The sequence below is a fragment of the Ptychodera flava genome, chromosome 21 (genome assembly GCF_041260155.1).
Source record: "Ptychodera flava strain L36383 chromosome 21, AS_Pfla_20210202, whole genome shotgun sequence".
NCBI classification, from domain to species: domain Eukaryota; kingdom Metazoa; phylum Hemichordata; class Enteropneusta; family Ptychoderidae; genus Ptychodera; species Ptychodera flava.
The window spans coordinates 17453755-17471083 of record NC_091948.1 but is presented as its reverse complement, the minus strand read 5'-3'; the positions used below and the strand labels follow the sequence as shown (position 1 = coordinate 17471083).

Here is a 17329-nt window from a genome sequence, read left to right as displayed (position 1 = left end):
TTCAAATGCCTCCTGAACAAAGGTCGTTTTCTGCTTTAAAGTCATCAGGAAACTTGCACTTAAGTTGTTAACCCTCCAATGGGCACTATTCTCTTAACAACCATGATGAAAAATTTTAACAGAATGGTTTCTAACACACCCTAACACCAAATCCCTGTATATGTAACACCTTATAATTTCCATATGTTTTGGTTTAGTACTTTTGGCTCAGCCTGTAGATGCTGTGACGTGCCTTACATGTACGTCTGACTTGCTTGTGAGGCTGGCGAATATTAATGGTTGCCAGACATGGGACGGCGATTGACATTGACATTGTTGCTATTTTTACGCGCCAAGCCCATCGCGTTTTAAGGTTACGATTATATCAGTACCAAGTTCTTACGATTGATTGTCAGTTTCCATGCAGTTGCACTCTCCTCGACAATTCATGGCTGTGTATACAAATATTTCACTTTGAGATAGTATACGCCTCGAAAGTGAAAGACTTAAACTTTTAATCACACGTTGCTCAATGAAAACGTCAGCCATTCTCTTGTCAAATTAAGAATAAAATCAGGGGTCAGCATGCAAAGTTTGGTACTAGGAAATCAAATTACCTTACATTTACCGATATTAAACACGGTTGGAACTCATTTGGGAGAATAGGATCTTTTAATTGTTCAAGTTTATTAAAAGCGTTAGATGCCGTATAGCCGAAAGATGCAATATTACAAATTACCCATGAAACAAGTGAATTGCAAGAAAAAAATGCTGATATAACCAACATTACTACAATATCCTATTCTCCCAAATTAGTTCCTATCGTCTTTTTTGAAATTCAAAGGGATCGCCATCCCTGAGAATAAATTTATGGGAAAAATACAAGTTTTGAATTTCGAAAAAGACGGTAATTTTTTTGGGGATATTTGATACAAGTTTAAATGTCACAGGTGTGTCTTTAATCTTTATAGTTTATGTACTGATGAACTGCATTATTAATTACCACCCTACCTGTTCGCTGTCGATCTGAGCTCCCACGAGTGGTAGATCAGAAAATAATTTTAAAAGTTTGAGAGTCCTAATATCTTTCCCCGAGGTGCCTTCTACCTTAATACTGCGCTGCTGGAAGTTTTTACGTGCATATCCAATGTCCGTGCAGAGATTGTAGCGCGGCGTGGATAAATATAACCTATCTAGAAAGTCTGATCAAAAGCGGTCAACGACTCAGAGACTCTCTGGTTAGAATTTTACTCGCCGCTACACTCTCTGTGCGGAGATTGGTACATGTCGATATAGCAGCCATGGCCGCACACAGTGCAACAATTAATGGCAATCTATGTAATATTACTTTTATTGGGCTATGGTTCCGTCGATTCAATCAATGATCATCATGTGGGGATTGGCTCGTATATTTAACTGTATTACAATTAATAAAACCGTCGAAATAGAGTGTCCCAGGGAATTTCAAATGGCCTAGGAATACATTTTTCAGCTCTTGTCCCATTTGAAGTCTCTTGTTTTACCTACTGAGTCAATAGAATTCCTACCGCTATCACCAGAGCTCGTGTTTCGATGCAACAGGCGTACTGGCGTCTTGATCTTTTAATTGAAGGGGCTGTATGAAATAAATCCAATCGTTAACAGGAGAAGCCAGCAGAGTATCTGGTAGGTGGATGACATCGGAAGGGTGGATTTCCTGAAAGAATTTAGTTGCAGGCCATATCAAAGCAAGAAAGGGCACTATAATCACTTAAATACGCTTCGCTTAGACGCTACCACTAGTGGAATAACTACAAGCACAGCGTGTGCTATGCACGGGCCGAAACAGATGTTCCAAGTCACCTCGTGGTGTTCTCTGGAAAATAATCAACGACTCAAAATAGCAGGATCGCTGGGTTTTGGTTTGCAATGAGCAACAGAGGGCATGTCTGATCCTGTATATCAAATGTGATGAGCCGCTGAGGTCGTAATATAAACCTGCATAACCTTTCCTGCACTGAGTTCTTAGTGACCAAACGACATTCAAGAAATGCAGTCTGCTCAGCATCCAAATACCGTGCATTGTCAAAATGGTGGGAAATGTAATTCCTGATTCACTTGGCCGTATACATTTTCATTAACTTTCTCCCATTAGCGCTATAATGTGATCTGTACGATTTAAATTACTCCTGCAACTTTCAAGCTTGTATTCCATCCCGGAGCCTCATATTCACACAAAGAATGACTTCGTATCCTGCCCAGACACTTGAGATGGCGGTCTTCATTCCAAAAAAACCTGATCTCATAATTAAACCAGATCATGCTTTTTCAAGTAACCGTGACTAGATTACTGAATATCGTATATGGAGTCATCTTGAAAACTGATCCATACTTAAGACATTACGAACAACGCTTATCAACACAAAAATATTTGAGGTAGCTCGAGTTGAAATCCTAAAAGAGATACTTCACAGCTATTTGAATTCATGGTAAACTTGCTTATAAAGTATTCCATCTCTGGCAAAAACTTTCCCACAGAAGGTACATCAGCGATAAAATTAGAACAGTGTCGATGACAAGACAATGGCGATGCAATTGTGATTACATTTACTTTGGCAACACTACAATAACAGTTTTGTAACGCATTCCACGACAATGGCATGCAAGTTTCCAAGTGAGTTCTCAAAACGCTGCTAAAACTCTGACAATTAAATATATTGGTATGTGATTAATTTGTTTCAAACATTTTGAGACAATTTCATGAATAATTGGTCGTGGCATGGTCTTATTAAATCAATATTACTACATTTTAGAATTCCTATGTAGTTTGGTCGGTGGCAATTCTAATATTGAAAGGGTGTAACAGTTTGTTATTTGACTTCTTAAGACTGATGTTTAGACAACAGGAAAGGGACGAAAACTCGGTTAATCTATCCTTTCAAAAGATGGACCCCCAAGAAATCAGTGTTGTTCAGCTATGCTATGAATTATATGTGAATGACAGTACAATAGCATAATATTGGCCAACTGTCACTTTTACACAGTCTTGATTCGGAACAGTCACCACTCTTTCTGGTAATTTTAAAAGTAACAGAGACATCACAGAAACGCAAAGGTATAAATGTCAACGGATAAAAAAGTGCATACCTTGAACCCCTATGATTACAATTCCTTTTGACTAGCAAATAATTCCGTACAACGGTGAAATAGAAAAACGTGTCACCTGTAATTGCATCATCACTCCTTAATTAATCGCACCATATCCTTCCGCCAATTTTAGTTACCAACTTCTCTAAGTGATTATTCTCTAGAGTCGAATTTACGACGATTAGGTCAATGTGCCGTCTAAAATCACATCCAATTTAAATCATAGGTAAGATTTTTACGATCTGTTGAGGATTCTCTTAAATTTGTTTCTTTGGAGATTAGGCGAGTACTCAAGATGTAACACGCTTGGGTCGTGCAATCACCACTGAGTGGCAAACAGGAGAGCTGTTGAATTACATGGTATTAATTAAGGACGCAATAACTTGGTACGAACCCAAGCTTTATCACAAGATCGGAACTTTGTTATGTCATTTATATTCACCAAAAGGCATCAAGCGATCAAGTAACGAAAGACATGTGCTGCATTAAAAGGTAGTTCAAAAGTTTATGTACTTGCAAGTGTCATGACATCATCCAACTAGCACGTAAAATTATGTTGTCGCCGCTGCATTTGTTACCCATGCTTATATAGTTCATATAAAGGCAAGTTTGGGCATGGCGGGATAACTTTTTCAAGATCGACGATTGGGGCGAGAATTTCTTATTTGTGTACCCTGTAAATTCACCTTGTTTTACCTGGCAGTTCAGTGAGTTTTGCTCGTCTGAAAATGTTCTTGATATTGTAGTGAACATGCCAAGCGTAGCCTGTAGATTTTGTTCACCCTGGTACAAGAAGAATTGTAGTCAACAGTTCATTAGAATGTATTATGCAAATATTTCACACCTAAACAAATCGTCTGGGTCAGTTTTAATGCCCTGATAATCCATACACAACAAATATATATGACTTAATTCTTGTTATCCCTACATAGACCAGACATATTATACTTCTTCTTAGGACAAAGGAGTACAGGACAAATCTGTGTCAAGCATATTGTTATGTTTTATCAATACCCACTCTTCCCCTAGCCCGATTACCAATTCTTTGGAATTTTTCAGCAAGCATGCCAAGTTGGACAGCCTCACGACACCATCAATAAGTTAATAAAGCGAAATCAACCACTGAAATCGCCTTCGTATGCCAACCTTAGGCGGTATATTTCTTTTCCACTCTGGCAGACACATTTAAGCCACTCGCCTTCCTTTCTGCAGATGCAAATGAAATTTGAGATAATCAAATTTTACTTGAACAATCGACCAAGTTGTCCAGTAATCGTTCCTGTTTTGTTCTTGCTATGTTTGCCAATAATACATATATTTGCTTCCGAAAAAAACTTTTATTTAAAAAATCTCTTCATAATGATTCTTTCTCGTATTTTCCAATCTGCATCATACGACTGAACATTTATTTTTCTATTTCAAAGCTGCATCTACTATTTTGTCAATCTCTCGTTTATGTCTTCAAGGTGGACTTGCATACGAAAGTGCCTATCAACCCACGTGACTGAACTATCAGCCAGTTATAAGACATGACAACCGTCAAACATGGTAATGAATCAGTGACTTGTGTCCAGATGTAAGGGTTAGGACTTGAAACTAAAATATTATATTCATTTGCTGTTTAATTCCGACTACAGCTGTAGAAGATAAGAAGATGTAGGAAATACCAAAGACGACTTATATCAGTGTGCTGATGTATTTAAATAAAGTCCTAAAACAACGAAAGGGTTATTACCCTTGTGATAAATTGCAGTCTGTAGCGAGATTTTTTTCATATCTGCCAGAAAATGCAGTTAATCGAAAGTGAGAACTGGGATTGCAGCGATCTGCAAAAATATGATGGATTGGTATTCCTCGGCATCAAAGGTCATTATTCTGTCAAAATTCTTCAGCAACCAGAATTTAGATTGACTATGAGCCCTTTGACCAGAAAGACTTTAGAGACACTGTCCAAAAATACGGAAGCCTCGAATGGGATCACAGTAGAAAGAGCAACATTCGCCGTTTCTCCAAGAGCTTGAAAGCCGTAAGGTGTCGTAGGTATATACTTGTGAAACGTGGTGCTATGTAGTCATCGAGCCAAAATACCCGATACCTCGATACATCTGGATTATATTGGGAGGTCTGGGAAACACTGAATATAGTGCGAAGGTAGACTATTGAGTCTACCGATTTCAGCAACTATTGTATAATTTAGCCACTGGAATCATTCTTAAAATAGGCATGGTATAACTCTCATATCCGCGACAAAGTGTTCAGTCTTGATTAATGCATGTAATTAACACATTCCTGCTATGAACAAAAATAATTCACTGGTATGACTTTAAACTTGTTGTAGACAATGCTTATATGTAAAGTTTTCGTGTAAAACATTGACATACAAAGCTCCAAGAATACAGTATCAAGTCTACATTTATAGAAAACTGCGAAGATGTTTCCAATGACTACTAAAGGGCTTATAAATCCAATATATCGACAGAAAACCATGCTATACGGTAAAAGCCACAAACAAGGAAGTACTGGGCAGAATCGTTTATCCACATAAATGTAGAGTATTGATAGACTAGTTACTAACCAATATTTCCAAATCGTTGCTACTCTATGTGTGGCAAATAAATCATCTGTAGTCAGGAAGGTTTCATTTGTAGTTTCTGTTGCTAAGGTAGCGTTTAAGCACGTTTCACAATTATTTTATTCAACCCTTATGTTAGTTTATTCATTAAATGTTTATAATAATCAAAAATAGCAATTTTTAGCCTCAAGAAAACTGTTCTACCGAGTTATTATACGTGCTTGGGCAAGTTTATGAGTAATTTATTTTATTCATCAGCACAACGAGTAGAAGATTGACGTCTGGAAACCTAGTTTCTGTCATTGGACTAATTACAGTGCCTGAAAAACAAAAATGAATTCCTTTTATCCTTTTATACAAATATGTAAAATCAATAAAAATTAATACTTCGGCGATATTAAGAAATATTAAATTAAGTTAGAGCGTGATTTACTTTCCACATTGCTTTATTACGTGAATATATTTTAATCCTTATATATAACAAATTTATCAACATTTAAACTTCTGGGATCGTAAATTTGCTGCTATGTCCTGTAAAATGATTTGGCATGAAACAAATAGCGTGTGTTTGTGCGTAAATACATACAAACGTACATACATACGTAAGCACGTACGTGCGTACACACACATACATACATACATACATACATACATACATACATACATACATACATACATACATACATACATACATACATACATACATACATACATACAAAGAAACGCACGTATATGCACATACATACATATATAACAGATTCATCAATGTGTCAATGTATACCTTTACCATTCACAAGCTGTTCATTATCATTTAGAGGATTTTCGATATGCAGATGCGTCTGTCTGTCCGTTTTAAACGTGTCTCTAGTTTCGTAGTCAGTAAAGAAGTGTTTTGGATATTAGTATTTATTGCCTCCAATTTTCAGTACACCTCTTCAACATTCGAAACCAGCCTTGCCGGCCCTGACAAGACCATCCAATAACCCCGGTCATCTAACAATCGACAATTTCGAAGGGACCAGAAGTCTGTTGCTATGTCCCATAAGTTGAACCTTGGATCAATCAAACACGTCGCTAAGGTCCGAACACACGTAATACGACACAGTCACACATACGTGACCACACGTGAGAACTGATGTATTGTCCTGCTTGATCATCTACAGAATGCGAGCGTGAGACATGCATTCTGTGATTACAGACAAAATGGTCACCATTATGACAAAGTTGCCGGTGAACCCCGGTCTTGCATGACCGCGATATTTCAATTGTGCATTAGGGAAAATGAGTTTCCTACGTGTCAATGAGTTTCTTTCCAACGATCGCCTCTGTCAAGCATTTACTTGCTACCTATATTGAACAAATGAGTTTGATATGACCATGAACGGTGATAAATGTACGATGCTTGAGACATGTTGAATACACATCATGCAAGTATTGTAGAATTATTGTTCAGGCATGTAATCAAAAGTTAAATGATCTGTAGAAACTCAGATATTTTATTGCTTTCAAAGAGAGGTAAAGGGGACACGGTGATTACAATAATTGACAAGATAAATTGAGAGCTACCCACTTTACCCCGACGAGCTTTGGTAGCATGATATAATAAATAATAAGCGTTTCTCTATAGAGATATACACATCTATGGACAACCTACCGTTTGTCATCGAATATAAATGGAAATCTTCTTAAAATTAATAGCGCAATCAAACTCGGGTCATTGATACTGAGAAATAATATATGAAGCACGTAAAATTAATTTTCAAATTTGAAGCTGGCTTCCTATCCAACTCCTTGACAAATGAAATATTGAGAGCAATCTGCCGGAATAAAAACGGAGCCAATTTCGTGCACGTAGCTTAGAATGGTAATTTACCGACCAATTGAAAATGCTTCATAGGACTGCACTGAAATATTATTCCAAAATATGGGTATCAGTAGTAAACAGTGGCCCTTTGGCCGTCAATGTCGGATATTGTAATCGCAATATTTCACATGTCTAGACAGTTCAACTTTCTTCCGCTCTTCGGGCTGCTTTTACACATGACGCCGGAAAGCACTTTGTAGATAGAAAATATTCGTCTGTTTCAAATGTAACAAGAAGAAGCTTAAGGTTCCCAGACAAGAAATTGACCTTTTTAAGCGAACAATTTTCTAGTGGTTAATAAGCTCAGAACCCCCATAAATTATATATTTTCATAAAGCCTAGATCTAGGAGAACATTTTGGTTACCAAGGTGTCACTATTGTTTGCACAACTATCATGTGACAGGTAATTTGCATAACCTTTCAAAAATCGGTTTTCCATATGTTTTGTTTCGATGCTTTTAGATATGTGGCTGAAATTTGTATGAATGCAAGCTGTCCTAAGGATCTTCCAAAGTGTGTCTCAGAATTTTTTTAAACCTTCTTAAACAATTTTTATGCCTGAAAAACATCTACAGCGGTGAATTTAACCCAAGTTAATTTCTTTAAAATTGTGCTGAAATAAAAACTAAGCAAGATATAAAAAATCTGAGACACAATTTGGAAGAACATTTTGACAACTTGCATTCCAGCACGTGTGAGTCAGATATTTTGAAGTATTGAGACAAAACATAGGGAAAACCGATTTTTGAAAGGTTATGTAAATTACCTGTCACATGATAGTTATGTAAACAATGATGACACTGTGATTACCAAAATCTTCCCCTATATCTAGGCTTTAAGAAAATGTATAATGTACGGGGGTTCTGAGCTTATTAACCACCAGAGAATTGTTACATTAAAGAGGCCAATTTCTTGTCTTGGAACCTGAAGGAAGCATTCCGCCTTTGCGACGACCTCTTTTCAAAAGTGAAGTTTGCCATCAAGTTGTGTATTTCTACCCAAATATTATATATCACCAGAAAGCTATTCCTATGAATTTTTTTGTTTGATCAAGAAAATTAATGGACAATGAATTTTCATGAAGATTTCAGTGAAAGTGTAAAGAAATTGGGTAAACTGACGTAAAAAAGTGGAAGGGGGCTATTGTCTAGGTGTCAACGAGTAATTGCACTTCAGAATACTGGCTGCAAAACCGTGTCTCAGATTTTTGAAAAAAGCCTTAATTTTTTCACAGTGCTGAATCAAAGTTAATCAACCGATTAGTCTCACAATGCCGTCTAATTAAGCAGCGATAACTTGACTCTAAAGACCTACATTAAAAAACTGAGACACAATGTTAGAGACAACCTATTCGACAAACATCTGTGAAAATCTGGTGGACTTCCTGTCTCGCGTTTTCGAGTTAAACTCTTTTGAGCGTGCTGCAAACTGACAAAATGCCAAACTGAGAAAAGAGCGATTTAGTAAACTGGTTCGGTTTTTGCTTTATGAATGACCATAAACAATTTACTCGACAGATAAAACACCAAAACTAGATAGTGCTATCAAAGTTTTAACCCAAACAGTATTTTCACTCATTGAAATCAGTGTCAGCGGTTAAAATAAGGCTAAAAAGAGCGATTTTCGGGAGCGATGTCCCCTCTCAGAGCACAATGTACACAGTGGCCAATGACTAAATAAACTTGAGGAGTGCCCAGGAAGGGATTATGCATAATTATGACGGATTAGCTGTAAGATGTAGACAGAGTATTAACTGTTCGACCTAACTGTCGGGACAGCTACGGCATCTCGATGCCGTTGACACAAGCGTAAGTATAATGTAATTTTGTGTCAGCATTCGATCTCGGAAAGGGTTCATAGCCGCGGAAGGTTCTGATTGAGCGATCCCGGTAATGAGTGACATAGCGAATTGAAAATCGGTTGACAGCACAACTAAAAGAATATGTATTTATATGTAGATATAGATTGGCAGTGTCTGTGATCATGAGGGTAAAAAAGACCTCCATGCTGTGATTCAGTCAGCTGCTATTTTTTTCGAACTTCGATCCACCGTTCTGCGCCTGATTGCTACGCATTCACACTATCAGTGCCGATGATCTTGACACAAGCAGTTACAGTAGGTGTCAATGGGATTTTCACAGCGGATGTTGTCCAAGTGCATGCGACAATACAGTGGCGCTGCTGCTTAGCTTAATCCCTTGCCAATCAAGACTTAGCGGTAGTCTCAAAACGCAAAAACGTGCATCTGTTCATCTTATAAATTTTTATCGCACAATTTCAGTCAGAAATAGAAACTTTCGCACCATGATATTCTTCACACAGGAAGATCAATATTACAGGAATGATTTTAAGGGAAAAAACAAATTTCAGTGTTTTCGACATAAAACACCCCAGCAAATGTGGAAATCTACCTTGGTTGTTCCCTCTAATTCTGCAATTATTGGCAATAATTGCTATATAAAGGATAGCAAAGCAGCTCCCCACTTTTTCGACCTCATCTTATCATTTTTTCGAAATGTACGAATCTATGTATCTGTGTGTGTAGAACGTCGGATATAATTTGAAATGTCGTCTAATATATCAAGGTCCGAGGGACCGTGAATATATGAAATTCTATGCACATCGTCGTAACAGTAAGTCAACAATGATTGTTTTTAAATGCTTGTTTCCGGGAGGGACTCGTCGTGTAGGTAAATAATTCATTCTTTACTTGTTGTTCCTTGATTTCTCATTTGGTGGCTCATCTATTTCTATCCCGAATCGATGTGATGACAAAGTGAGAAGATCGAAGATGTTAAAGCTTATCACTACCCACGAAAAAAAATTGTACCAATCCTATGCCAAAATTAGCCCAGTCAGTGCAGTATGTATCGGTTCTCAATTTGTGTGACAATGTTGATTTAATGCTTCGTTATGCAATTTGGCAAATTGTCCGTCATTATAAATAATCAATTTTACAGTGATGTTGCTATCGTGATTATCAAAGTAAAAATTTACGACATCTATTCTCTCATCCCACGGATAACGTTTATTCGGCTCTACAGTAGATTGGCTTGTAAAGTATTAAAACTATTTGCATCTCTCCAATACATTTACACTTTGCTAGACTACCAGGATAAATTTGTACAAGTTGTTTTGTGTCAGGCGGGCATTTGTGATGCACTGTTTAGCACGAACTCAATGTCTGAGCATTTTCACAGATGTTGGTGCAATGAATAGTTTATGAATCATAATGACCTTGGGTTGACTTGTCACACCACCATGGAATATAAATTCGTCCTCGCGGGACCAGCAGAAAGTTGCGACTGATTGCGCTGTTTGCAAAGCTGATGTCAATAACAGGACTCATGGGAGTTGAACGTCCTCGGCGGAATCCAAGTGGGAGAGATCAGAAACTAAGGTGTCATGCAAACGTTTACATTAGTGCGTTGTTACAAAATCTGTTGGGTTGTGATTTTCAGCACGCTCCTGATATACGGGTACAATACAGGTATTATTGTACAGGCTTTCGGAAGATAGCAATTAGCAGGCTTAAGTCAGTTTACATGTAACTTCCAAGAACAGAGCCCATGCTCTTTTTTGGAATCTATTTCATATGTATAAATAACACAGCCAAGCATATAGTATCAGCATCTCAGGAGAACCCGGTAGGCTATAGTATACGTCTCTCACTGCTTTCAGTACGTGCAAAAATCAATGGGTTTCCTCGTATTAACACCACTCACCTTGTAAATATACAAACAACATCCTAATTGTACATTACTTCTGGGGGAATTGACTTGTCATGGAATTAATTACCAAAATTGAACTAAATTGGGCATCCAAATTACTATTTTCTTTATTTTGTCCATTGATCTTTTTTTTTAACACAACGCCTCCTGAGGTCACAAAATAACCGTCAGCGATGTAGCTCCAAATTCATCACATTGTGAATTACATAGTGAATTATAATCGAGGGCATTTTATTTACCTAAACCAATTGAAATTGAATATTTTAATATTATTATATGCTCATCAGAATTCATTTTCTCACAAAAGAATTAACATCATAGTATCGAGGTTAGTTTACATGCTGTTATAAAGCACCCAAAAGACAACTTAATTTAACACTTCAACTATAACTACCTCAGATAAACAATATTATTCGTTGCAACTGTGGGATAAAATACTTGCTTACGATTTACAAAATATTTGTTTAATTGGAATGCTCATACATAAACTGTATGTCATCAGCTTTGCCGAAACATTTTTGCAACACACAATGATTAGAAAATGATTCGGATTCAGAGACTGGTCGCCTCGTTAGCTAACGCTTGCACAAATGCGACGTTTAACACAATGAACCATAGAAAACACACTTGTGATTCTTGTGAATTCGTGTATTTTCATAAGCAAAAGTATAATTACTAACAGAACGAAAGACATTCACACATAATGTCAAAAAGACAGGCAGATATACAGACATACAGATGGATGAGAGAGCTACACTGGACTACACAATTATGCTGAGATATACTTTGTGTGATGATAACATATATTTTCGAATTGGGGCATATAAAATTGTCAATTCCCCCAAAAAGTGGCACCTAGCTATGTCTGTATGTAAATGACAAAGTTTCTATAAATAACAACGGTTTTACTTACCTTTCTTGGGCAGGGCGCAAATTGCTTCTTGTTTTCAAAAAGCCTTAGGATGCACTCCAAAATTGGTCTCATGTGCAATTTCCAGGAAACACATGCTACGCAGTCACTTTTCTGATCAGAAGTGAGGTGACAAATAAATACAGTGTGATTTAATAAATAAAGTCATTAACATTGAAACAGCTTGGTTTGGCCTAACAACGTCCTAGAGTTCTAAGGTTGCGCCTTTGCAAGCAACAGCTGGTGCGCTGGAAACTCTCCGATTAGAAATTTATCATTCGGTTCGTTTAATTTCCGGTTGTGTAGAAGTGTCCGTTACGCTCTCGCCCGCTTCACTCTCTTTTTGAGTTGGTTTCTGAGTCGAGCAAAGATGAGTCGTTTTCGGGTTTCCCGTTAATCAGTGCGGCCTCCGTTTAAGTTGTACAGACTTTCGGAACAATTTGAAAATTGATTCTTTCTGTCTTCTCCTCGCATGGGGCTGTTTTCTTGCGTGTGTCTCGACGGTGTGCAGCAGTTAGAGGTTGCCCAATTCCAGTGGTAAGAAAGCTGGCACTTCGTGTAGCTATTGGTCCCTGTAAGAAAGGCGGAATGTTAAACACGTGTCAGAGCCTGTCACACCGCGGCAGAAATATAGACATACTATTGAAACTAATCAATTTTTGATGCGGAGGGCATGAAGGGTGAGTTACAGATAGGTCAACATTTTACACATGTTTTGTTAGACCTGGCGATTTCTGTCAAGAACTGGGATTTGTGGTTGGCACAAAGCCCGTTTCAGTATATAGCTAGGGTGCGTGTACGCACGTTGCGGCCCGCGTGAAACAAACATCGCTCATTGGCGTCTTTCACAGCAAATATGAGCGTGCGTCATCATCGATACCCTTGTGTGGCAGTTTTCAAAGACACAGACTGTTACGAATACCCAAAACAAGATTACCTGGTTTTTACTGCTGAAAGAAGAAACAATCCTTTAAACCGGTTAGGGTGAATACAAAATTGACAGCGGCAATTGATATGGATGAGTCGCCGATTTATGTTAGGAAAAGTCACGTCTGATGAACCATAAGGCTCTTTCGATCTTACAGATAATTGCAACCTCCCTCCATTCTTCCCCAGACTCCCCAGCCAGTGTTAACTGTTTGAGACTAACACTCAGTTCTGTATTTTACATTTAACAAGACTAAAATTAGAGAGATCGCTTTTGACTATAGAATTTCCTCCAAAGAATAGTGTATTCACGTCATGTTTTGTAAAGTTTTACTTTTGAGTCTAACAGCAAAAACATTACAATTACTCATACAATAATACAATGAGTAATTACATTACTCATACATATGACAAGCTGTGCGTACGTGTAGGTTACGGCGCGTTGGGAAGATGGAAATACAGATGGATTACATTCATTATCGCGAATAAGCAATATTTTGATCGCTAATGTAAATGCATTTATAGAATACTACATTTGTCAAACAAATCTGTCAACTCTTTGGAAAGAATTCTACAGTTTACAATCTCCATAGTTATGAACAGCAAAATAAGGGTCACAGTTGCGTCTTGGTTTGTCAGTTGGGAACATGTACCCCAACCAATGAATGGGAATCACATATTTGCATAAATTAACATTCTAAAGGCGAATGCGTCATTTAGAGTCCTCAATACCAGTATCTGTTTAAATGCTCGATGTATTTTTCAAGCTTTATCAAATTTATTGCATTTTACGGATTTACATTTATGTTAGGCCAGAGGAAAAAAAATCTTGTTCATCGGATTTTTTGGACCAAGTCCCAGGAGCGGCGAGCGAAATTTTTTTTTTTATTTTTTTTAGGCCGAAGGTAAACGCGGTTCTCTGGCATTTCTGCACAGATGCAGACGAGGCAAGATAACTGTTTCCCTTTTTACCAGAAATATCTCAGACAAGAAACACTGATACTGGTAACTGAATTCAATACTATATTTCCCAACAATAAACGATGTTAGTGTTTGCACAACATATTCTGAGTATTCTTGACCGCAGACATCCGGGAACTTGCGGTTTTTCACGTCATTTTTGTGTCACACTACCGTGAGAACAAAATATTGAAGTGTGGATTTTTCAACCTTTACACCAGTATTCAAAAGTTCAACATTATGTCAATGATAAACACTAAGTTCTGTCCCTTGTCACATAATTTCTGCATTGTTCACTGTCATGTATAGTCAAATCTCAATTCACCTCACTCGCGTGCGTGAGGTGAAAGTGACGTCACTCCGCGGTCAAGAATTTCAACATTCTCTCAACATAAAACTGAAATGTACAGCAAACTAATGAAATCCAACAATTCAGTATTGTCCTTTAATATTGTCCTGGTGGGACCTAGCATCTGAGTTCTTTCATTTTACTTTGGCCCCATGTTTTGGCCACTTTACCACTGTCTCTACACATTTTACACAATGGCCTAACAACACTTTACTGTGATCGGAGTGAAGTTATATACCGGCAGTCATCATTCAGATCGTACTTTAACATCGACGCAACCATGTGTTTTGTCATTGCCGTAAATTGTTATACTTTCGATGTAATTTTCATTCAGTCAGATGCACCGTCCATCTGCTGTCACGATCTTGTTGAAAAAATTGCCGAACGTAATATCAGGACAAACACTGAGTAGCGTCTTTTGAACTAATGTTGGCCATCACGTCGAATGTTGGCGATCAAATTAATACTCATGATGTGACATGTACTAACCTTTACAAAACGAGGAAATGCGGAAGTAAGAATTTGCCGCGATCAAAAAAAAAATTCCAAATATGCCAGAGTAGAAGCGGCGATTCCGATGAACAATTTATTTTTTCTTCCTTGCCTTAATAACACTTGTCAACATTCTGTATAGTCTAACATTTGGTTCTGTACTTGTTTCAGTGAGGAACCTAAATATTTAAATATATTTCACTTTCACCATTGTCTCTTGTCATCTTCATCAACTTTGGTGCAGAGACACAAGACATAATGCAAGACACTAAGACAAAATTCATTATAATAAAAGTAATTGGTAGTGTTAATTACCCCTCATTATGCAGACCATATCGATGAACATTTTTGCAATATAGCGTGCTTATCCTAAACACGATTGGAACTAATCTAGGATAATAGGATGGTGAAGTAATGTCGATTTAATCTACGAACGTAATCTCATCTGCTTTTCTTTTTACGTTCAACAGTTGTTTTTATGAGTAAATTTGCAATATTGCAACATTCAGCTATATAAAACCTAACACTTTTGAGAAATTTGAAAAATATGAAAACCCAATTATCCAAAATTAGTTCCAATCGTGTTCATCAAAATTCTATATGCTAAATTGGCCAACATTTGCTTCTGTACTTATCCGGGTTTGTAACTTAATAACAAACGTTCTGTAAATATACGAATTAGTAATTCAGTTCCATGCCATGCGCATTGCATTAATAACATTTCTCCAAAGATTCATCAATTTTATGCTACCGTTACAAAGGCATTACCCATTTCTGCTTTGATTGTTATCAATAACCCACATCAATATTGCATCCATCTGAGACCAATAAGTCCCAGGTTTGTCCATGAAGGTAATGTACGTTTGGTTAGAACTTTTGAGTTTTCAGTTACCAATGCGGAACACAAAATCTGGTCATGGACACACATATTCGGGCACATAGACGTGAGAACACCGGACAGAGAATCAATGCCATTGGCATGTAATCCGCCAAAGAGAAAGGCGAGCTGCAGCAAGCAACGGCTAACTTGAATGTGCACTGGTTGCATATTCTAAAGGGCAAACAACATGTGTGAACCATCAAGAGATTCTGATACGTCAAATCTGTGTTTTACTATAATTAAGCTTCAATATCGTTTACAAACCATAATTCTGCATATTATCGAGAATATTTTTTCTCATCTTTGAAGTTCTCCATTGACCAAAAGCGACAGTCGAGAACGCGTAACAAGAACTTGCTAGCGGTGTCAAGAAACGCGATTGGGCAAATTGCAATATGTTTGCTAATCGCTTGGAATTCTAACCTGACGAGTTCATGAGCATGAAAACCCGTCAGGATCTTTCTGGTGTTTTAAGTGCTCCGGACGGGGTTTCTAATAATGGGAGCCCTAGACAATATTAATTCTGAGAAAAGAAATAGATATAAGTGTATTCTATCGCTAGACTATTATCAAATCTCTGGTCACAAGCAGCCATTGAGAGTTCTCACATATCGAAGCCACGGAAGATAAATCACAGAACACGAATATTACTTTATGAAAAACGAGCCAAGGCCTCTCCCAACGGCTTCGTTTTCCTCTTCAAACAAAATTGGCCAAGCATGTTTGTCAAACATGCTTTATTTTGGTTAATAACCAGACGTCCGCGAGAGGTCTATCATTCATTCAAGATGTCTGAGTTATGATGTCCCTATTTAAACAGAATACAGGTAGCATCTTTGAGCTACTGGGCTTGTGTGTTAAATTTCGCCGGATGCACAGAGATATGACAGATGGTCGAAATATATGAGCTGTTCGCCCAGCAGTGTTCTTTATGTCGCGGGGTTGATATACATTTCACGCCTGATATGTATATTAATCATCTTGACAATTAATGTAGTCAAGTAATGTATGTAATTGATTTGCAATATGTGAAAGTATCAAATAGTCGAGGAGGCACCTCTTCAGGTTCAATTTCAGCGGAGAGATATGTGATTTGAATTTTGCTAGGTTTTTAATATGACCGCCTTAAATGGAGTTTTATATCACATGTAATATTAAACTGTCGGCAACGTATATAGAGGCGTCAAAGAACATATACAAGTGTAAAGGTGTTTGGGTGGAGGCGTGTATCGAATTGACGAGAAATTTTCGAGTATGAATTCAACTCGAGCTTACGGACGGCATATTCTCCGCAGAATCCCTTGGTTGTAGACAGCACGTCTTAGAAACTAAGTGAAATTTGTAATAAGTCATTTTAATACAGCGATTCCTGAACACATGTTTTCAAGTAATATTCCTTATCTAACATTGCAAGAAAACACCCTCACACTATATATTTTCAAAAAGCAGAGAATCTGTACGTTTGCACTAGTATACTCAAGTATGAAGGGGTACATATTTAGGGTAGCAAATCTCAATTTTTGATATTAATGACAAAA

General features: G+C 37.5%; 1 protein-coding gene across 3 annotated transcripts in view; it reads right to left on the bottom strand.

Annotated features, from left to right (window-relative positions):
- The window catches only part of LOC139121592 (arg8-vasotocin receptor-like), a 170866-nt gene that overhangs the window by 88127 nt on the left and 65410 nt on the right, over positions 1-17329 (bottom strand). For all 3 annotated transcript variants that reach the window (XM_070686629.1, XM_070686627.1, XM_070686631.1), the window contains exon 2: positions 12187-12755. The gene's annotated coding sequence lies outside the window, so the exon portion shown is untranslated. The remainder of the gene's footprint in view (positions 1-12186; positions 12756-17329) is intronic.